At 42.2% G+C, this 22,770-nt stretch overlaps 1 long non-coding RNA gene across 1 annotated transcript in view; it reads left to right on the forward strand.

Annotated features, from left to right (window-relative positions):
• Window positions 1–18,256, forward strand: part of LOC136014357 (uncharacterized) — a 50,274-nt gene extending 32,018 nt beyond the window's left edge. The window contains exons 2-4 of the long non-coding RNA XR_010612654.1: window positions 3,587–3,665; window positions 16,821–17,024; window positions 18,184–18,256. This is a non-coding gene — a long non-coding RNA (uncharacterized LOC136014357). The remainder of the gene's footprint in view (window positions 1–3,586; window positions 3,666–16,820; window positions 17,025–18,183) is intronic.
• Window positions 18,257–22,770: the final 4,514 nt, after the last annotated feature.

The raw sequence follows: 22,770 nt of genomic DNA on the forward strand, positions 1-22,770 counted from the left end.
TCTCCTAAGAACAACTTTTACACTTGCTATGAAGTTAAAGAAGAGTGCGCCGCAGAAAATGATACTTGATAGCCACCACAACTTAGCTGCTTATAAGACTGTTAACTAAGTACACTTAGTATTTGCCACTCAGAAATGTGCAACTTTCCATGAAAATTTAAATCTGTGGGGAACTACGTACACTGAAATCCACAGAAATGCTTACTCACTGCAACAATGTTCTGCGTCCAAATTAGATGCCTTTCGTGAGGCAGTAAAGCATCACAAATACAGTACTTCTACCTGCTCACTTTCAAGTTAACTCTTCCCTGCATTTGCAGTAATACCAACATTGGCAGATCTCTATCATAAAAAAAACCAAACCCTAGTATGTGAATACTGAAGTCCATTTTTAAGTTCATGTAATCAGTCACAACCGAGTACTGAGGACATCCTTCTGTTGACCATTCTTCCCTTGCAATGGCTGTATCTTTAGGTAGATATCAGTAACAATTGCAGAGGAGTGAAGTTTTTTCCACACCTCACATAATGAACCAGAGAAGATCTAGGTCTGTGGAGAGTCCCAGGGGCTTTAAGAGATTCCTGGTACTCTCAGGAAGTATATTGTTAATATGAAGGACAAGGAAGGCACATGGGAAGGGATGACTTTCCTTCACATCCCCCTGATCCAGAACAACTTGTGAAGCCCTGACATACTTTGAAAGGCTGCTGGGCCATTAGGTGAGCCCCAATCGCACAGCCAACCCCCAAGTTTGGGAACCCCCAAACCTGATGCTGAACTCTTCCAAGTCCTACTCCTTCCAGCAAGGTTCTCATACCACTTCCCCTTGGTCACTTGCACCTGAAGCTGGCTATGTTCCCACCAGCATCTCTGAAGCCCTGCTCTATCCATCAGCTGGTCCCAATGCAGTGTCCAGGTGATGCTGTTTTAATCAGGGCAGTCACAGCTTCTCTAGGCACCCTGTGCTAGGGCCTCACCACCCTCATAGGGAAGAGCTTCTGCCTACGATCTCAACTCTGTCTCCCCTCTGGCAGGTTAAAGCCATTCCCCCTTGTCCTGTCCCTGCAAGCCCTTGTCCGAAGTCCCTTTTCAGGTTTCTTGTAGCCCTTTACGCACTGGAAGCTGCTCTAAGGTCTTGCTGGTCTTGCTCCTCTCCAGCCAGAGCCCACCCAGCTCTCTCAGCCTGTCTCCAAGCAGAGCTGCTCTGCTCCTTGGAGCTCCAGGGATGGGGCAGCCAGAGTTTCCCTGGGCAACCTGTGCCAGTGCTTCACCACCCTCACAGTGAGGCTTTTCCTAATAGCTCATCTAAATCTCTCCCTCTTCAAACTTAAAAACGTTCCCCTTTGTCCTGCGATTCTAGTCCCTCTCCAGGCATTGTCCCCCCTGGCAGGGTGCATGCCTTCTGTCCTGGGTTTACCAGGAGCCGTTTTGCTCCTTCTTAGTAACTGGTGCAAGCTCTGTGTTTTGACTTCCAGCCTGGGCAGAGAGCTGATAACACCGATTGGTTTTAATTGTTGTTAAGTAATGTTTATTCTGGCTAAGGACTTTGTGAGTCTCATGCTCTGCCGGGGACGAGGGGAGGCCGGGAGGAAGCAGAGACAGGACACCTGACCCAAACTGGCCAAAGAGGTATTCCATACCACAGCACGGCATGCCCAGGGAGGTAACTGGGAGTTACCCGGAAGGGCACGGTCTCTCTTCGGGGGGGTCGAACTCGTTCGGTGGTGGTATTGTATTCTCTTGTTATTTTCTCTTATCAATATTATCATTGGCGGTAGCAGCAGTGATTTGTGTTACACCTTAGTTACTGGGCTGTTCTTATCTCAACCCGTGGGAGTTACATTCTCCTGATTCTCCTCCCCATCCCTCCGGGAGTGGGGAGGGTCGGGGGTGGGGTGTGAATGGACGAGCTGTGTGGATCGGTTTAAACCACGACACCTTCTCTCAGGCTTGTGCTGCCCATGCAGTGGGATGAGGCCGGTGCCTGCCCTGCCAGCACGGGGCGCGCTGCAGTGCCTCACCGTAAACACCTAAGCCCGTCCATGCTCCACAGCGGTGCCCCGCAGGGCTCTGCCGCGCACAGCCATTGGCCGCCGGGTCCCGCCGCCTTGCCGAGCGGAACCTGCCATTGGCTCTGCGGGGCGCAGTTGCTGGGCGGAGCGGGGTTGCCAGGCGAGCGCTGACTGGGCCCTGCTCGGGCGGCAGGACCGGCCGAGCCGCGCCGCCGTCGGGAAGGTCTCAGCGCATGCGCCGCTGCACATATGATGCTCCCAACATGAGCGCAGTGAGCTCGTGGTCAGCTAACGCAACGGAGCTGAACCCGTTTTCTGCTGGCATGGCGGAAGCCTCCAGAAGAGCAGAAACCCCAGGAAAGAAAAATGATCAGAAGCTGCAGCTTAGTTATGTGGAAAGCTGGAAAGAAGACAATGGCCTATTGGCTGTTGTGCTGTGAAAGTGGTGGCAGGAACATCTGGCTCTGTGTGCATGAACAGATGGTCCTCGTCTCCAGCTGTCACAACCTGTACAGCCGCGCACCCTGCTCATGTCAGACGGGATGGATGTGGCCGCTGCTATAGCTGAGTGCCTTCACACTGCTTACGACCAATGAATCACAAATCATGAGGAAATCTGAACCCAGCTATGCAGTTATTAGTAATGGAAGTCCAGATTTCGACACCTGCCATTTGCTACACCTTCACAGCTACACTGCAAAACCAAACAACAAAGCCGAGCAATTTTTTCTTTAAAGAGAACACCCTGAGGTTTCAGTGTCAGAAGCTGTGCGACTTTATTTTGTCCCTCTTACCCAGTACTTTACAACATGCTTTTGTAATTCTATGGCTCTGGATGGGTGGGACAGGACAACCCATCCTCATGCGCTTATTCACAAAGCTGCTAGAAGAATAGCATGTTCCAGTGAGGATAAGAGAAGAGGTAATCAGCTTAGACTGTAACAAAGCAGGTCTGTGCCTTGATAATGGCGAAGCTGGTGGAGCACTACAACTGACTGCTTGGAGAAGTCTTATAATGTCTTTAAGAAGAGGACAGCTACTTATCTCATGGGAAGAACATAAGTATAGCCGATCCTGGCTTGGAGTGAGAGAGAAAGATCTCACCGCTTCCTGGGGATCATTTAGTCTTGTAATTTCAGAATTCGCTTTTGTTGTTGGTGGTGGTTTTTGTATGGCCTCTGATATTTCTACATAGGAAAACCACCCGTTCCCAGTCTGGCAGCATCTGTACCTCACCCCTGGGTATTTTGTTTATTATGAAGTTGAAAGATGCTTATGAAGTCAGATGGGGAATAAAAATTGGAGCTTGTAAAACCATCCTTAGTGAAGGGCTGGGAAAACATGGAAGAATAAGGTCCAAGGTCACAAAAGGAACAGTCCATGAATGACAGAACTGTCATAGAGAAAAACAATATGTGATCATGTAAAAACTGCATCATCATGTCTGTGCAAAAGGAATCCAAATTAAATCTGCTCTGAGAAAAGTACATTTCCTAAAACTTAAATGCTAGACTTTTACAACCTTAATGCCTTCTAAACGTTGTCTGATTGTGTGTGTTTATCTCACCTGCAGCTTCTGTCGGAGGAAAAGGAGTGGGCAAGAAGTTAACACAACAAAATCCTTCCCTTTCTCCCGTGACAACAGCACTGTGGTAACTTTATGAGCAATGCACAGATCCCTGCCCCTGACTTTTACGATTTAAAATTTTAAAAGTAAAGAATTGTTTGTGGTCTGCTGTGGAGAAGAGGGCAGTGGAACTCTTGCAGTGGATTTTATTGGCAGCAGAGATATGATGGATAAGTAATTCTTGGGATTTGCTCTAGCGCAGTGAGGGGAGCATCCTAGGAGGCTGTGCCCTTCTGCTTTTACCATTCACTGTCTTCAGTCTCTTAACCTAACCAGTTCTCCCTCCACACCTCAGACTTTTAATTTTCATTCCCACTCCCTTGATTAGAAAGCCCTTCTACCACTAGGTTTTGGCAGCTTGTGCCAACCTGTTTACCAAACCCCTCCTGACCCTCCACCACCACCCAAGGTACTGCCTTGTCCCAGTCCCACTTTGCAGTGTAACTAATTTTCCCCCATATATTTTCCTTCTAAAAGGAAGGAACCCACTGGGTCTTAGTTCTGTATCTCCCATCTTTTCATCTACTTCAGTCTTCATTCCCATTAACTGGCTGCCACCCCAATTTCCAAGCCAGCTGATTTTCTCTTCACTCCTGTCCAGCTCCTGCTCCACTAACAGAGCTGCTGCATCTCCTCTGCAATCTGCTAAACCAGCTTCCTCCACTGCTTTTGGTGAAGGCAACACAAAGGACAGTGCAGGCTAAGAGCTCCTCATGCTCACTTTCAATGCTCAGACCCAAATCAAGTATGGATCACCTATACCAGAGCTATTATTGCAGTGGAAAGTCCTGATTGCCTCAGGTTATAGATATACCAGGGCACACAGCAACTTCATATAATGTCTTCCAACTGAGCATGTTGCAATAGTGTATTTTAGTTTAGTTTATGCTGGTCAGACTTGGCATATCATTACCTAATGAGCCTTCCCAAACTTGAAATATATGCTCCAAAGCACAGCTGTATTACTGTTGTGTACAGAAAACATATCAAATAATTTATTTGCCATTTGTTGCTCTCAGCAACAACTAATAAAAAAAAAAAGAAACAAAACAAACCCTCAGCCTAATAGAGACATCCAGCATCAGTAATTTCATTCACAATAATTACCATTTATCAGAATTGCAACCAACCAAATTCCAAGTCCTACACCAGGAAATGGTGGACATTAACTGGTTCCTCCTATAACAACATTTGCTTTAATGTCCAGTCTTGTTTGTTTTTTTTTCAGACTGTACACACACACACAAGCACGAAACCTGGAGGCTTTACTGTGATCTCACAGCAGTTATAAGTGTGCTGATTGTTCTTACTTTCGACCAATGTGAAATCAAGCTGCTAGATACCTTTCCATGGTCATTCATAGGGGGGAAAAAAAGCATCTTTTAAAGGTGGATAGAGTGGATCTTCACCAATCTTAAACAAAATATTGGATTAAGAATGGCGTCACTAGAACTTTAGCCAGCAAGTGAACTAGCAAGATCACATTCTTGGGCATTTTACTTTAAAGACTAAAGATTATTACCATAAGCAAAAATGGAACTTGCATCTTTTTGAATCTGAGAGCTGTAGAAAGTTTCTGGTTTTTTACAGTTAGCTGCTCATCAGCTACTAGCTGAAGTACTTGCTTTTTTAGATTGATGGCTTTACTGGCTGTTTTTCATCTGCAGCTGCTGTAGAATTCCTGATAAATATACTTGAGATCTTTGGGTATCAAGCACAGCAGACCAAGGAAAGAGTGAAACTCCAGCAAATAAATATTCTTCAAAGTAGGACTTAAAAGTATCAAAAACAAAGAATAAATAACTCTCAAATAAGGCTTTTATAAGATGTATATATAAATATACATTGCAATTGCTTAATTTGCAAGCATAAATTGCAATGGCTTTAGTGCACATCAAAGATCAATCATCAAATCTGAAAATAGAACTGAAGCCTTAATAAACATAATTATGTTGGAACACATTTAAGTAGTCTCATTTGGTAATGAAAACAGAAAATGCTTAAAATTCTTTTTCATTACCTGACATGTTTTATTAACCACATTTTCATGTCTATTATGCCCACCCATTAGAACTGCCTGCACTTGAAAATAAGGCCTCAGATAACCAATACAAAATCAAAATGTCTGTAGGGGGAGGAATAACGGCAAGGGGCTTCAAACAGAGCACCATAGCAAGGGGCTCTTGGCTTCTGGGTGTGTGTTAGCTGCTGTGTGAGTGCTTCACATAGCCCACATTGGTGTACAACTGCAGGATGGGGAACATGGGGCAGGTCTGCACTGCAGGTATGTGTGAATTCCATGTGCGGAAACACAGTACACACACATCCAACTAGGCAGCTGTGCTCAAAAAAATAATAGACTGTTTAGGAGCTGCTGAAAATTATAAAGCCTGATCAGAATCCTGGTGCAGCGAGCCTCAAGTTATACTAACCTCAGTACCTATTTTCACCATTACTGCTTAATTTCCGCACCCACAGCAATATTAATGTCCCAGTGCACTGCAAGATGCAACTGTCAAATCTGTTGTCATGGAAGGACAGTTAAAGGTTTTGGGGCAGGAATTACTTTGTTCCTTAATTGTTTTTCAGGCTTTGTAAGTAGCATGAGATCTCTGTGTATTGCTTGATCCACCTTAAGGCTGTTTTTTTTTCGGGTAGTCTTAGTTTTAAGCTCTGGATCCCAAATTTTTACAATCAGTGTGGTGGGTTGGCCCTGGCTGAACACCAGGGGCCCACCAAAGCTATCCTCAGCTGAATGGGAGACAGAATGTAACGAAATGCTTGTGGGTTGACATAGGACAGGGAGATCATTCAGCAATTACTATCACAGGCAAAACAGACTCAACTTGGGAAAATTAGCTTAAGTCATTACCAATCAGAGTAGGATAATGAGAAATAAGACTAAATCTTAAAACACGTTCCCCTCACTTCTCCCTTCTTCCCAGGCTCAACTTCGCTCCCAAATTCTCTACCTCCTCCCTCCCCACCAGTGGCACAGGTGGAGGGGGAATGAGAGCTGTGGTCAGCTCGCAGGTTTTCTTTGATGCTCCTTCCTCCTCAGGGGAGGATGCCTCACACTCTTTCCCTCCTCCAGCATGAGGTCCTCCATGGGCTGCAGGTGGATATCTGCTCCACTGTAGACCTCCATGGGCTGCAAGGGGACAGCCTGCCTCAGCATGGTCTGCGCCACGGTCTGCACAGGAATCTCTGCTCTGGCACCTGGAGCACCTCCTCCCTTTTTCTGCACTGACCTTGGTGTCTGCAGAGTTGTTGCTCTCATATATAGTGTATGTAAGAGCAGCACATACTCCTCTCTTCTGACAGCTGTTGGTGTTGCACATGTTTTTTTATCCTTAAATATGTTACCCCAGAGGTACTACCATTGTCACTGATGAACCAGCAGCAGGTTTGTGTTGGAGCTGTCTGGCATTGACTCTATCAGACATGGGGGAAACTTCTAGCAACTTTGCACAGCAGCCACCCCTGTAGCTATTCCACTACTAAAACCTTGATACACAAACCCAATGCAATCACAGAAACTAGAACAGAAACAGTTACTCTCCAGAAAAATGAAACTGTATCATTTACCCATCCTCTAGTGTTAAGAGAGATGAGCTGCTTAATAATTACATTATTAGGAAGTCCAAATTCACTGATGCCACCTCTCTATGACCTTCCCCAACAAATCTTGTGGAGCTGTTCCTTCTGGAATCTATCTAAATCTGGTATCTTTCTAAAACTCAGTAATAAACACAAATTATTAGCCAATAAAATGAATACATAGCTAGAAGTCAAGGCAAACCCAACTACTCTTCATTTAAACACAAGCTGCAAAAATTTCTATTCAGACATATAAATGTTTGAATTAATTCTATATGTACCCACTCTAGATTAATTATTCCTGCTAAGATCATTTTGAATATTTCATATGTATTCAGAAAAAAATTAGAGCTCCAATGATGCTGACAACACTCCATTTTCTATTGCTAGCAGTATGGTATCATTGGTGGTGACAGCAGCACAACAGTAGCCTTTTGAACCAAACCCCAAACTTCTATTTGTGGGCTAAAAGCTCAGTTACAAAAGTTAGCTAATTAAACTTCCCGACTTTCAGCCTCTGAAATGCAGATCTCAGAGAAACAAAATACCCTGTGGCAGGAAGCAGAGGAAAGCTGAGGCAGACTTTTAAGCCAGGGAAAAATGTGAGGACTTCAAATATTGTGCTTTAATTATTAGCACAGGAATTCACAACTATCTGAAATATACTGCTTTTCAAAGTGCACTTTAAACTAAAAGCTTTGTTTATATTCTCTTTAAGGTCTCTTCTCTCTTACTTTAAACAGGGCTAGCTCCTTATCCACTGCATTACAGGAAAAAAAAAAAATTATCATTTTATTTATCTTCCACATCTCTCAACTATTTCTAATTGAATAACAGATGTAGCTTTAACATGACACAATGCTCTGCCATCTTTCCAACATTTTATTTCTGATGCTGAGGAATTGATAGCTTTCTGCTCTTGAGACCTTCAGTTTACAAAGCATCCATCCAAATCAGTATCGACCCATCTTAACACTCTAAACCGATGCAGGCTTTAATCAGTTTCCCATTGTGGATTTCACCTCTCACTTGCTGAAGATGGATATACCATAAATTCAACCTACTTGTTGGTTTACTGTGTCCTTCAGCAGTCGGAGGTGAAGCTGCAAACAGATGCATTCATCTTTGTAGATGCTGACAAAATATTCAAGCTTGAGACCAAACCGTACATTATGTCAGTTGCTTGGGCCAAAGCAGCTCTTTCCTCTGGGTCCAGAGCATGTTAGTAAGCTTCGAAGTAAACATCTAGAAGCCGAACTGATATTCAGAAGCACATTTAGAAGTGTTTATTCACCCAAACATTCATTCTTTGCTGGGGACAAATTTCTGAAAACTAAGGTTGCTACCTATATCAAACCAACAGTGAGCTGGTGTGGTATCTTGTTTCTGGCACAGGGTATTACCTTCATCAGAAAGCTCAAGAACAGAACGTAGAATAAACCACCCACAGGAGGAATTTCTTCCAAAATCTTGGATAGTTAATGTTGGGTTTCTTCTACTAAAGCATGAAGATTTCATTCTATATATTTTTTTCTTTAAGTAACAAGGCAATGTAATTACTGCTTCAAAAACACCTCCTTCTTTCCATGACTAATCTATTCTCTGTTTCTTTTCCAAGACACATATTGGTTACATACCATTAAAAAACTCCATTTCCCCCAACCTGAAAGCTGCAGACTCATCCAAGTCTCTCTGTTATCTCATTTGGCAATGACTGTCACAGTTACTTAATGTTTTTTGGAGAAACTCCAAATTAATTTAGGAGAACTAAAGATGTATAAAGGCACATGCCCTCTTCAGGCCCCTCTACCAAGAATAGCTGTAAATTTTAATTTAAACAAAAAAATGTAATTGCAAATACCCACAGCTTAGGACAGAAGATGAAATGTGCTAAGCATGACAGCATGCGTGAATTCGCACGATGACACTGTAGTACTTTTTGGTCAGGTGGCAGTTAGGGGATTGAAAATATGAACATCCAGAGCTCTTGCTTCTGGACAAATTGGTCATGTTAATATGAAATGATCTAGGTCTGGCTATTTTGCATAGACACGGAAGTAGAAAAGCATCTGTTACTTTCCATACTGAGACCAGAAAACTGTGGAAGAGGAAGATGAAGAAGGGCTTAGGAGATAACCCAGTAGCTGAGAATTCTGATTTCAGCAGACAGATTTGCTGATTTAGACCTGCCTGACCTGAACTGTTCTGAAGGAAGCTGGGATAGTGCTTGAGCAATAGGCCATTAGCAAATTTTATATCGGTTAAGCTAAGATGTCTCAGCTGCTGAACAAAGTGTTGTTTCCTCATTCAGAAAGAACTCTGTCCCAGCTGGAAACAAAACTAGCAAGACCCATTTCCATTTAATTTCAGCTAAAAGTGAAAGACATCCAGCAACAGCACATCTGTACATTTAATCCTGCCTAGAGAGCTGGGCTGTGAGAGCAGTTCCAGAATATACTCTTTGATGGCTTTGGAAGAGACGTAATATATTGTTGCCATAGAGGTTTCATTCTTCTCCAGTGGGAGTTTTTCTTCCAAAAAAGAAAGGAAGTTTCCTTATACGGAAGGTCTGTGATAAAAAATAAAAGGTAGATTCACAGAGGCTGGATGATCATACAGCAACGGAAAGCAAAGTCTATTGGGATGAGAGCAGAAAGTTACATAAACTATGCAATTAGATGGTATTTTATATACCTCTGCAACACAAAGCCCCTCTGAAAACAGGCGAGTGGCCTTAGGAGATTTCCTGAACTACATACCACCATTTTATTTTAAAAGCTTTTCTATTTAAAGCCTCTTCAGTGGTACACAGGAGATTCCCTAACACCCTCTACTCTTCCTATTTTGAGGGCTGCACTGTTTTGCTCTAGGACTGAGAACAATACATTTCAAGTGTGTGAAGGCAACCTCAATTAGTGTCATTTCTTCTTGCTTCTGAAGTGGACTACCTGCTCCTTTCCACTTCCTGATGCTCACAGCACTGTCCTTGGGACTGGTGGTTCTGACAGAAATACACTTCCAGGCTCCTCTGGGTCCTTTCTGCTGAACTCATCTAACCTTCATCTTTCAAGACTGAAGTCTTTCAGCAGAAACCCTGTGTGCTTTCGTGTCTCATTGGCAAAAAATACAGACACATGACTAGATTCAGAGAGAGGAAGGGGAAAGCCCGCAGGATGTGCAGCGGCCCTTGTGAATCACAAAGTTACAAATCACTTAATGTGATTTGCATTTCTAATGTTGGCTTGTTTGCTGTTTAGCTCCATACTAAATCATGGCATTTTTTCTCAAACACATTAACTAACAAACAAGAAATAAATTTGTAATATATAATCATATATATAGGCTTTATTAAGAATTTTATTTTCATGCAATAACATACAAAAATACTTCTCTGGTTCCCTCTGACAAAGGGTAATCCAACTGGGGGCCCTAGCCAGCTGCAGTCTGAGTCTCTCCTCCGTGGGCCTCACAAAGATGCAGTAATTACCATCCGAAGTTCCCTGCACCAGCCCCAGAAAGCAGGAACAGACAAGACCTCAGAATATATTTGCATCTTGGACTTCCTGGTGGCCCAGACATCTCTGGGCCGGACCTGATTCTACTTAGTCTGCATATGCTCCATTCCCTGGCATGCAAGTAGGGGCAAAAAGCACTCTGCAGTTTTGCTTTGGAGATATAGAATCACAGAATATTTTGGGTTGGAAGGGACCTTAAAGATCATCTCGTTCCAACCCCCTGCCATGGGCAGGGACAGCTTCTACTAGACCAGGTTGCTCAAAGGCCCGTTGAACCTGGCCTTGAACATTGCCAGGGATGGGGCAGCCACAGCTTCTCTGGGCAACCTGTGCCAGTGCCTCAGCAGAGTAACTTCCTCTAAATCTACCCTTTGTCAGTTTAAAACCATTACTCCTTGTCCTGTCTCTACGTGCCCTTGCAAGAAGTCCCTCTCCAGCTTTCTTGTAGCCCCCTGTAAGTACTGGAAGACTGCTCTAAGGTCTCCCCTGAGCCTTCTCCAGGTTGAACAAGCCCAGCTCTCTCAGTCTGTCTTCACAGGAGAGGTGTTCCAGCCTCCTGATCATCTTTGTCTTCCTCCTCTGGATTTGTTCCAACAAGGTTCACATCCTTCTTCTGCTGGGGACCCCAGAGCTGAATGCAGCGCCCCAGGTGGGATCTCACAAGAGTGAGATGGCCTTGTCTTTCCAAATCATCCTTTCCAGTGGCAGGGGACTCTCCCTGAGGCCTTGCAGAAATGCTCCCAGCCCCTGACACAGCAGCTACAGAGGCTGCTGTCTGACCAGGGAATGTCTGCTCCCTTTCTGCAAAGGCCGTACCATGTTGTCCTTTGGACGCAACTCACAGCACCCAGCCCAGCACCAGGCTCCCAAAGCATCTGAAACCCATACCACCAACCACAGTTGATGGCCCTGGAATCCATGTGCATACACAACGGGAAATGAAAGGGAACATCACACAACCTGACATGAACTGATTGTAAACCACCAGTTTCAGACCAAAAAAAGCTTCTGTACGTGGCCTTTTTCTTCTGAGAGAGCAGCTTCACAGGTCCAAAGGTAAAGCAGCACAGCACATTGATCCACAGAGGCACATGGCCAGCCAAGGAGGTTGCCACCACTGAATTTCTCACAAGTTACATTGCCTAAGATGAGAAAAAGAGTAGGAAACAAGCAGATGCCAGTATCAGAGGGGTTTCCATATGCTTAGAGTCCCAGGGCTTGTGGTAATTCTATTTATAGCCGAGGGCTCTGGTTTTTGCTTGCCAGGGAACCTTAGACCAGGATATTATTTCATGTCCCATAAGCTTTGGAGGGACCCAGAGTACTCTGCAAGGCAAAGAACAAGCACAACAAATATTCCTTGAGAAGCTGGAGTTCAAAAGACCTGCATCAAGAGATAAAGCCAGAGAAAGCACACACACACACCCCCCAATAAAACCAGGGGAGGAAAGTGAAGAGAAACTTAATTTCTCACGGCACCAAATCATGTTTGGATAATCTTCACCTCCTCACCTTCACTCTCAGATCGAAGAAAAGCAGCACAGACTACCCAAAGATACATTTTATAAAGAGATACAGCAGGGCAGAGTGCTGACCCCAGGGTGGGCTTTCTTTTCAGACAGCTTGCTATTAGAAAAGTCAGTCTTCATAATTTAAAAATGACTGTGAAGAAAGGCAAAAAGATCACTACACTAACAGCCCATGAGAAATCATTAAAGTCATGCTGCTGGCTTCTTGGTTATAACACTGTCTAAACTGAGAAAATGTTGACAATAAATGATGACTCAGGTAGTGTGAATCTGAAATGTTTGGAGCTACAGAGTTAAAAATGGGCCAGGAGGTTCAGCAGCTACTCTTCAGCTCCAGACTTTAAGTATCTTATTTTTCAAAAGCTGAATAAGGGAATTATTTGAAGTCCACGATCACTGAGAAGTCAGCATTAAAAGTGCTTGGGTTCATGGCACACAGAAAGAGGCCATAACAAGAAGGAGCATGAGGAACCTAATCAGGTTATATATAATCAGTCCTCAAGTGTAATGCGCAAGGGTAATAATTTAGTGGCTTATAAACACAAGAACTGCTATGCCAGACTCATTCAGTAGTCTGCCTCCTGTAATGCCAGAATCACAGAATGGCTGATGTTGCAAGGGATCTCTTGAAGACCTCTAGTCAAACCCCCTGCTCTAAAGCAAGATCACATAGGATGAGTTGCCTCGGACTGTCCAGTCAGATTTTGAGTATCTCCACAGACCTCTTGGCAACCTGTGGCAGTGTTTGACCACCTCTGCAGTAAAACAAAATTGTTTTATTGTGTTCAGATGGATTTTCATGCGTTTCAATTTGTGCCCAGTGCCTCTGGTCCTGTCAGTGGGGGCTGTCTTCTTCATTCCCTCCCACCAGCTATTTATACACATCGATTAGGTCCCTCCTGAGCCCTCTTCAGGCAGAGCAGTCCCAGCTCTCTCAGTCTCTCCTCACGTGAAAGATGATCCATAAAATGGTCCGCAGTGAGACCTTCAAGTTACTTCAGAGGAGGTCCTAGCAGGCATTTAGGCATTCAGAGGTTTGTAAAGATTTTTGGTCATCTTAGTCCTCAACTCGGCCCTGCATTCTATGACAGAACATTCAATTTTAGGGAAGCATACTGAAACATCAAAAACATTATCCTAGCCATACAGAAAGTAATTCCAGTACTGTAAGAGATATTTTGTGCAATTCTCTGGATACCACAGGTGTTTGTGCTGATTTAATCACTGATTTCTACAATTACTAGCTTCTTCCTCTTCACTCTTCTAGAAGTACAGCTGCTGTTTTTAGAAATGTGTAATACAGTCTGCCTCAGCTCAGTTCTTACTACTGAAAAAAAGAAACCGTAGCAGGAGAAAAAGGAAGTCTAGAATCTAGAACTTCAAATATTTTCCCATATCTTACTTAAAACGGACAAAAGTTTCAAAGTGGTCAGAGGTAAATGTAGTTCTGGAGAAAAGCAGTCCAATACATTAATTAAAAGACATTCAGAAACAATTAACATTTTTCTTTTCTGACTTTCTCTCTGTGCCTTGAAGATGTGCTTGCTCATTATATTACTTAACTAAATCAGTAAATGTCCCTTCTGTGTTATTTTCCCCTCCAGGATGACTTTGATGTCTATGACCCTGAAGAAGTGCAAAAATTGCGACATTAACAACATGTGACAAACAATTTCACATGCTCGGTTAGGTCCTTGAAACACATTTATCGCTTAGCTAACTAGGAGGATAAAGAAAGGTCCCCCAAATCCAGTCACCATTTGGTCTTGAAGAAATACAGCAACCATTCAAGAAGTCATAGGATTGGCCTGCCTTCAAACCAAATTATCACAGGTGTTTTGGACCTGCAAATATCTTATCTTTCTCATTGTACTGGCTGGCCACAAGCAGCAGCTGGTTCTCAAGCTCCTTCAAGTCCTCTAGAGTCACATCATACATTACATAAATGTCTTGCTGGTCCTGTGTGTGAACATATCCATCTTGTGTGAAAGTTATCATAGTTTTCCACCTCTGCAAACTCCATGAACTGAGTGCTGTGGACCTATGCTGCAAGGACTGCAGTTCTGTCTAATGAACATATCTAGGGGAGCCCTGGCCTAGGAACATGGTATTTTGTCATTAGCAAAGAACAGTAAAATAGAATATTGCCAAAATACCATTTTTTTACAGGTAACACCTACACTGTAGGTTTATTTATACTATTATATAGTTAGATAAACTGTACAAAATTTCTGTTGTGCCTAGCTTTTCCTTCCACAAAAAAACTCCATGAAGGCATGAAAATGAGATTAGCTCTTGAACTAAGGTAGAACTCTTTTTCCTTTTTCTAATTTAGCTCAAATTTGGCAAAAGGTGTCTTAAATTCTGATATTTAAATACTATGTCAACCTATTTTTTTAAAGCCTTCTTGGTTACACTTGCAAATTACACTTCCAAGATTTGGAGAGAAGCTCACACACACAAAGACTTCAGCACTAATTAAAAGGAACACCCATTGACTGAAGTCCTGAACGGCTGTGATATCAGCACTTGTTCAATAGAATAGTTTAGCAATGACCTTACTTTTCAAGAAAAAAAGAAAACCATCAGCATTTTTAAAAGAGAATCATCTGCCTTAGCCATGAGTCACTGGTTAGCTTGGTGACACCCCAGGCAAGAATCCAGTACTGCAGTCAGCAGAAGTGACCTTAGATTCCAGAACATTCTGTGTCTTGACTAGGAGTGCCACAAAATGAATTCCATACATCTATCTCTAGGTGTATTATTACAGAAGTTAAATCCTTGGCGTAAACAAACACTTGGTATAGGGATATAGTCATAAAAGCCTTTAGAAATGTGTTTTGTTTTTTTTTTTGTAAGAATCTGGCAAGCAAACATAAGCTTCTCTTTTTCCACTGTTTGCTTTTACTATTTCCTGGTATGTAATGAACCTTTGTTCTCACTTCAGTGCCAAATAAGGATGCACAGCGTATTGGGAACTTCCTCCTTTTACTGACTTTCCTAACACCTGCCCTTACAAGATCCCCAGTGCTACTCACATTTACCTGCTAGCACCTGGCTGTCTCAAATTCTCTTAAAAGAAAAAACAGAGGAAAGAAAAATATGCTTCACATATCTATGCTGATCAGAAATCATTCTTTACCATAAAGCTCGTGAGGCAGCCCTGCAAAATATACACCTAATTTCAACATTAAGTTGGATCTTTTTTCAATGCCGTGTTCTGCACTCTCTGTTCTTCCCTTACGCTTCTGAACAGGCTATTTGTTTCACTGCTTTTAGTGATGGGGTGCAGAATTTGCTAAAGGTTAAATCAAAGCCCTTTGTAGAATAACAACTTGATTTAGGTAAATAGCTGAGCAAATACTAGGCTGACTTCACCATAGTACGTAGAAGGTTATGTTTTAGTGGTTTTAAACATCCTTAAGGAGAAAATTCATTGAAATATCTCAACTTTCAAGCTCTTGATTTTTTTCTAGCGTTTTCTGTCACTCTCCTAAAAATCTCAGTAAAGGCTACTGCACTCTGCAGAAGGGAGCATGTGACTACAAAAACAAAACCAAAAAGAAATGAAGACTTTCTCCCTGTCATGTTTGCTTTGGGAGTCATATATTAAAGAGACTGCCCAAGCCTTCTAAATACTACCTGTGCCTATAACAAAGTGTTAATGCCCAGTTATATGTCTGTAGCAACAAAGCAAGTAACCAGATATTTATGTGCTATGGTTTTTGTCTGTAGTTTTTGTCTTTGCTCCTCCAGCTCTGCTCAGGTTTACTGGGGCTTAACAAATCCCTTCTGGGTTATAAAGCAACACTTATGCACCTACATATACTATCTACTTTCTTCCAAGCTGAATCTCAACAGGGGACAGAAAAGAGTTTTGATTTCACATAATGTATTGTTTCGCAGGGCCTTCTGTCACTGAAACTCACACCTCTGATGATGTCTATTGCAAGCAGTCTGCTAGGGAGGGTGCAACAGTGCCTCAGAATCTCAGTTTCAGATAGTTGTGTCCTGAGCCATCATACTGGCTCATAGCTTACAGCGTTGAGGGTTTCATAACACTCCTCCAGTCCGGGGCATAGATTGGATGCTAAAAATATTTTTAAAGCAATGCCATCCATTTCAGGTTTATAGCACATGCCAACAAGTATGTTAGGTAGGTCTCAGTTAGCTTGCTAGTAAAATGGCTCAATTATTATTTCAGTTCTTGAAAGACAGTCTGTGCAGTATATTAAAAAAAACCCCCAACAACAACAAACCCCAACACATTAGAAACTGTTGTTAAGGAAATACTATTGCCCCTGCTTCTAAATTTGTTGTCCTTTAAACTGTAATAGGATTAGTAAATATTTATCTAGTTGAGGTTCAAGTGTATATATCTCTATGTATGTATTAGTCCAGGGAACAGAGAGGCTACTGTGAAATGATGTCTCTCTGATAGCTAGGGGCTCTCCAAAGTGTTTCACAGCTAATCTCCAGATCTGAGAATGCTTAGATGGAAGCTCAGAACTGCTCTTTACATCCTTTCTTCTGCAGCAGGAAAAAAGGGGAATGAAAATGAAGGTATATTATGCAGAGTTCAAAAGGAGACTTTGTCACAACCCCTTCTTCCCGGAAATCTGACGCCTCCCACTGGAAACCAGATGATTTGAAATTACTTCTTCTGACTTGAAAATTTGACGATTCTGGACCACCCAGTTCAACATTCCTTTAGTGGAAAACCACAATTTCTAGTTCCAAGTAGGTTTTCATTTAGGAACACTGATTAGATTTAGGAACATTGATTATATTTTGTAAAGGATAAATGTGGCCATATTAGAAATAAAACTAAAGTTGCCTTAAAAATATCCATGTCCTCCCCACACATTTTATTTATTTCCAAAGAGGTTTACAGTTTTTCATGTTTAGGGATATGAAGGTGTTTTTTTCTGTTGTTTGGTATTTTTTTGGAGTGGGAGGGAAGTCTTGTTACTTAAACAAGCATCGCCATAAATTGCAAAATGCCTCCAATTTCTCACATCACATCTACTCTGTGTGATGGTCCCATACTCCAAAGGTCCCAGTTTAAGCACAGCCAGTGGCACCTAAGTAGATGACTATGTGGCAGGCCTTATTGACATGGTATTTCCTTGTACCTGAAGTTTCTTAGAATGTTGCAAGCCACTGTTAGGTACAGGTATTTAGCCCATTAAGGTGAGATGATACATGATTCTGAGGAACAAGCTAACCTGAATCCCTCAGATGGTTCAGCATTTGATCATGACACAGTTTACATGGAAGAGAGAAATGGATTATGTACTACTGTTGAAGCACACATTTTGGAAGTCTTAGGTGGTACCTCACCTTGTAGTCAGCCGGTGCGTAGTGAATATATGGCTGAGAACTCAGGCCACCAGAAACACCAGCACCTCTTTTGGCAGCACCAACCCAGGACATGTCTTCTGTACTGGGAATTAGGTGACCAGTGGTCCTGATGGTCAGGCTTCTCTCCACAGACCTGAAGTAATAAAGGATCCCCAGGCACACTCTCTTAACCAAACCAGAGCAAATGGACAGTTGCATTTTCAGTTGAACAACACCTCCCCTCTTAAAAAAAACTTAACTCCAATCTCTGCAAATTTTATGTTGAGGGTTTTTTTACCTTTAGCTCCTGGAGTCTCGGGTGACATAAGAAAAGAAGGGACAGGTATGCTCCTCTCCTCACCACATGCTCCCTGTGGGCAGAGACACTGTGTGCTTTTCTAATCCTAGCAGCTCCAAGCTGCCCATATAACTACACCTTTATCCAGACAGGAAAAATGTAATTACATTTTTGCTACTTGAGGAGATTTCTAAACCTTTCTAAAGGAGACAGTTTTGCTATGTCTGTTGTCTAAGAGAAGGCTGCTGTTGCCTACAGGACTGACTGTCATGGAAACCTGCAGTATGGAATAATGGACAAGGATGGCATTACTGCTTCTGTCAGAAAAACAGTAGGTTGATATAATTTTTCTTACTTCTTTCAGGTTTTCTTAAATACATTCATATATATATATATGTATACACATATTAACAGTTTTTTACCCTCTTTCAGTCTTCTTTCTGAAGGACGCCAGAGTCTTACCTGGTATTTCTTACATCCTCCCCACTGTGAGCCACAGCTGTGTTATCATCCTCGATAGTTAGTTCCTAGTTCCAATACATGTTGTTAAAAATTGGTGTGGTAAGTGCACATATGATTCTTATTTGACAGCTTTATGCATAGGCTTTATCGTAACAAAAGGAAAATAAAAAGCAAGGAAGTGCCATGCTGGATGAAATTCATGATTAATCCAGCAGTGAAATCATTGTGACATGTGACTCCATAATAACTGATTGCTTTTCAATCCTTAGTGTTTCACATAGTTCTGGGCTGTATGAAAGAGCTCTCCCTGTTTCATTGACAAGACTGTGGCAAGGGTCAGATATAGAGAAAACTTTCCAAAGAAACTCAGAACATCACTTTCATCAAAATCTCAACCCAACTATGGCCAGTGACATGTCTGACTTCCTAATCCATCCTTTATCCTCCTGCCCTAAATGAAAAACTGGTTTCTGGGCTCCAGCAGATCATAGGCTGAGCATGAAGCAAAATGATAGTGTGGCAACAAGAACATCAGACTAGGCTATGGAAAAGCTTTAATGTGATGTGTACATAACTACCCCAAAACAAGCATATATTAAATATTCTAGCTAACGTTCATAAAATGAAATTCATTAATTGGTTGTCTGTGGGGTTTTTTTCTCACTCCTTTCCATCACACTCAACAATGTAATACAAAGAGTAGCAGGAGAGCGGCAAGCAGTGAAACAGCTACACCTGCCATGTTACCAACTCCGTCAAGGCTTGCTCACATGCATGAGGAGTTACTTCAGCAACATCAGTGACATTAAACTGGCATTAATACCAGTGTAAATGAGAAGATCATTATGAGTCACACAGTATTTATTAATTGTGGAACATTATGGACAGTGATTTCTAGGCTTTATCCAATTATTTTCCTCAGTCGGTCAAGTACGTAAGAAAAATTTGTCCTCTTAACCTGCTTCTCTATCCCAATTGATTTTACCACTTCATTTGAACTTGGATGGCGTAAGTTGGAATTCTTTTCAGTGTGGTAATGGTTTTATAGCATTGATTTTGGCATTGTTGTTTTCTGATTAGAGAAAAACCTACTAATGTATCTTCACAAATTGGTGCTTGTCAAATTCATCCTGTTCAACATGAGACATCCTAACAAAGCTACTCATAGAAGTGACACAGATAAACTCAGGACTATGTTGGCTGTTCTATAAATTTTCAAGTTGACGTGAGTGTATCATCTCCAAAAATTCCTTCAAGCCAAACAAATCTGATTTGTCAAACTGTCAAACAATGCATTTTTTACAGAGTCCTTGCAATGATAGATTGCCTGTTAACTGATTTCTCTATCCTTACTAAGCATGATCATCCTTACTCATCCTGTCCTCATTGACTCCAAAAGTCTAACTTCTTAAATTTTAGAAAAACTAGATGCTAGATTATTTAAAATAATGTGAGGTCAAATAGGATTAACATATATATATTCCTGAGCCAACAGCATTAATTGTACATCTTTATTAAATACCATAATAAGTATATGGACTATATGGGATGAAGCATTTCCACTTCAAATTTCTAATTAAAAAAGATACAGACAATGCTGTCTGAAAAATGTGAGTGAAATGGGGAAAAAAGTGATGCCACATTTGTTGGTAGCAGCTGAATTTTTATGTTGAAAACACTGAGACCTGGACAGCACTTCTTTTCTTTTTTTTTTTGTGGAGGATCTAATTCTAGTTTTCCAGTCACCATCGTGACTAACCTGTTTCAAAACTGAGATCAGTCACGTCCCTTGCATTGCCTCCAAATAGGTATTTCTTTCTCAACCCAGTCGTGGGCTCAGTGTACTTGACAGAAGATGTACTGCGCAATCTTGTTGTCTTTCTCTTCTTAAATTAATCACCATGTAGCTGGCATGACTCAACCCAATGTTGGTTTTATTTCCTGAAGTTTTCATTAAGTAATAAAATATTTCTTGGTCAGGGTCAGCTTGAGGTAAGAAAACTGTATGTTTTTACATATGGGAGCTTTTCCTGACAGAAAAATGTGGGTTTATTTTTGAACACAGAACTAGTGTCAGGCTTGGGGCAGATTATTCAGCAGGAAAGAGGGAATGAGGACAGGCTAAGTGCTATCTATCTCTCTCCCTTTGTTCTCCTTCTACTGCTTCTGTATTACTCGCTGCTCTGTTTGGTCCTGACCAAGTGCAGGGGTACAAAACCTTCTCATTAATGTTAGGGCTGCATCCAGCCCCAGCAGCTAAGGCCCTTCCTCTTTAAAAAGTAAGTGGAGCAAGCAGATTTTTCAGTCCTTTCTTCACTTGCCACCAGGGCCTATTGCTGCAGGCAGGCGAGCATGGGTAGAGTGAGCCAAATGAAGATTGGCTGTAGGTACAGGAACTCCTGGGATGTAACAGCTCTGTGTGTAATGCTTTTATATTCATCGAAGCAGCATCTGTGAATGAATTCTGAGTCAGAAGGACGATAAAGAAATAGGGAATCAAAGTCCATCTTCATCAAAGGGGTAGCTTCAGATTCAGAAGATCAGTTATCAAGCTCACCATGTAAGGCATGCCACAGTTACTACAAATTCCCCAGATACCAGAGACATAGATCCTACTTCTCATTGGCTAACCTGACAGCTAGGCCATTTGCGGGTTCTTTTTTTTCCTCTCCAAAACTTGAAGATCTCTCACAACTTCCACTTTCACAGCTTCTGAACCTCCATGAGGCCATGCCTGCAAATGCTACTTCCTCCCCAAGAAGAGGAACTGCCCCTGCATAAAGCAGACTTTTGCTGTCAGGTCCACAAGCCTTCAGCAACCAAGACGTCCTGCCATCCTTCCTCCCCTCCATATTCACATGCTAACCCATTCCCTAATACCACTAATTTACTCTCCAACAAATACTAAGGCAGACTCCTATTTCTGGTGGCCAAATCCACACCCAAGCCCTGCTGCGGGCATGTATGCATGTTATTTTTAGGCAGGTGCAATCTCACGCTGCTTGTGCTATGACTGGACCAGTGGCTGCACAGCAGCTAGTGAGTACCAAGGAGAAGATGACATTGAGCATCTGGCTTGGGAATGCAACCATACATTGCAGCTTGGCAGTTCCTGCTTAACAGCAGTAGCAGAAGACTGGATTTTGAAAAGGGGGAACATCGGTATCCAAACAGAAAACTGCTAGAGGAGCCCTCTATAGCCCTCGATCAGAGTCGACAAATGCCTGCTAGATGTGTTAGTTGACTGTTATTTGTCATTTCCCTTTCTAAGTACCTGGTGGAGCTCAGTGCAAGCACAGATCTCCTTCCAGACACAATCGTAGCAGAGGCCTGAGAAGAAATGGTAGAACTTGACCACAGAGGATGTGGTTCAAACACTGCTGCTGCATGTTCCTGGATACCCTCCATCACCCTTTCTATGTCTGAGACCTTGTTTCAAACCACATCAAATACAAACAAAAGATTCACAAGGATAACAAGTCACTGCGCCAGCCCCCATCCCACAGTGAGTCAAGGTCAATTCAGAGCATCTTGCGAAGGAGGGAGCCTCTTCATCACTGCTCATTACTTCTTGTATTTGGGAAAATTGTCTGCTGCCCCTTCTCCAAGGTTATAATGTAGCAATGGACTTAACCTGTCACAGCATATGGAGAAAATACACCAGATAAGAAGAACACAAAAGTGCTTTTTTCCTGAGATTTATGGAGGAGTGTGACTGCTGGGTAATCCCCTGTCTCCTGTTACCCCTCACCCTCAATGCGGTGTACATGGTTTTTGACCAAACTCAAACATATTGCATTTGGTGAGAAGCCACTATGGAAAAAAACAGGGAGAATGATCTTTTTGTCATTGTCTCAGAGCAATGGCTGCAATGCCATTTTTCCTTTTGTTAGTGGTGATGATGGCTTTCACCCAAGCTTTCCACAAAGATTACATGCTGTGGCAAGATCTGAAAGAATGGTTTCTTTGTGAAATATCTGGCATGGGGAAAAGGTCTGAAAACAGAGATCATAAAAGAAAGCTTATTTCAGTCCTAAATTAAAAAAAAAAAAAAAACAAACCAAAAAAAAAACCAAACCCACAATATCACCCCATAAGTGGCTGATCTTTCTGAGAGTATCGTCAGAATCAAATCCATTCAATTATTTAAAATATTGTAAAGCCAACTTCAGCTGCAAAGTCTACACATCCACTTTCTGATTTCTGTGATTTTAGAAGAGTTCTCTCTCAAATGCTTTGTGAGACCCACGGAAGTAAATAACGAATGTTAAATAGGAGCTTGGGAGACTAAGTATATACAGAGTACTGCCAAAAATCAGGTTAAACGACATCAGCAGGAGTACAAAAGTAAGTTTTGAAAAACACATCTAATCTTACAGGATT

This window comes from Lathamus discolor, chromosome 5, assembly GCF_037157495.1.
Source record: "Lathamus discolor isolate bLatDis1 chromosome 5, bLatDis1.hap1, whole genome shotgun sequence".
Classification (NCBI taxonomy): Eukaryota; Metazoa; Chordata; class Aves; order Psittaciformes; family Psittacidae; genus Lathamus; species Lathamus discolor.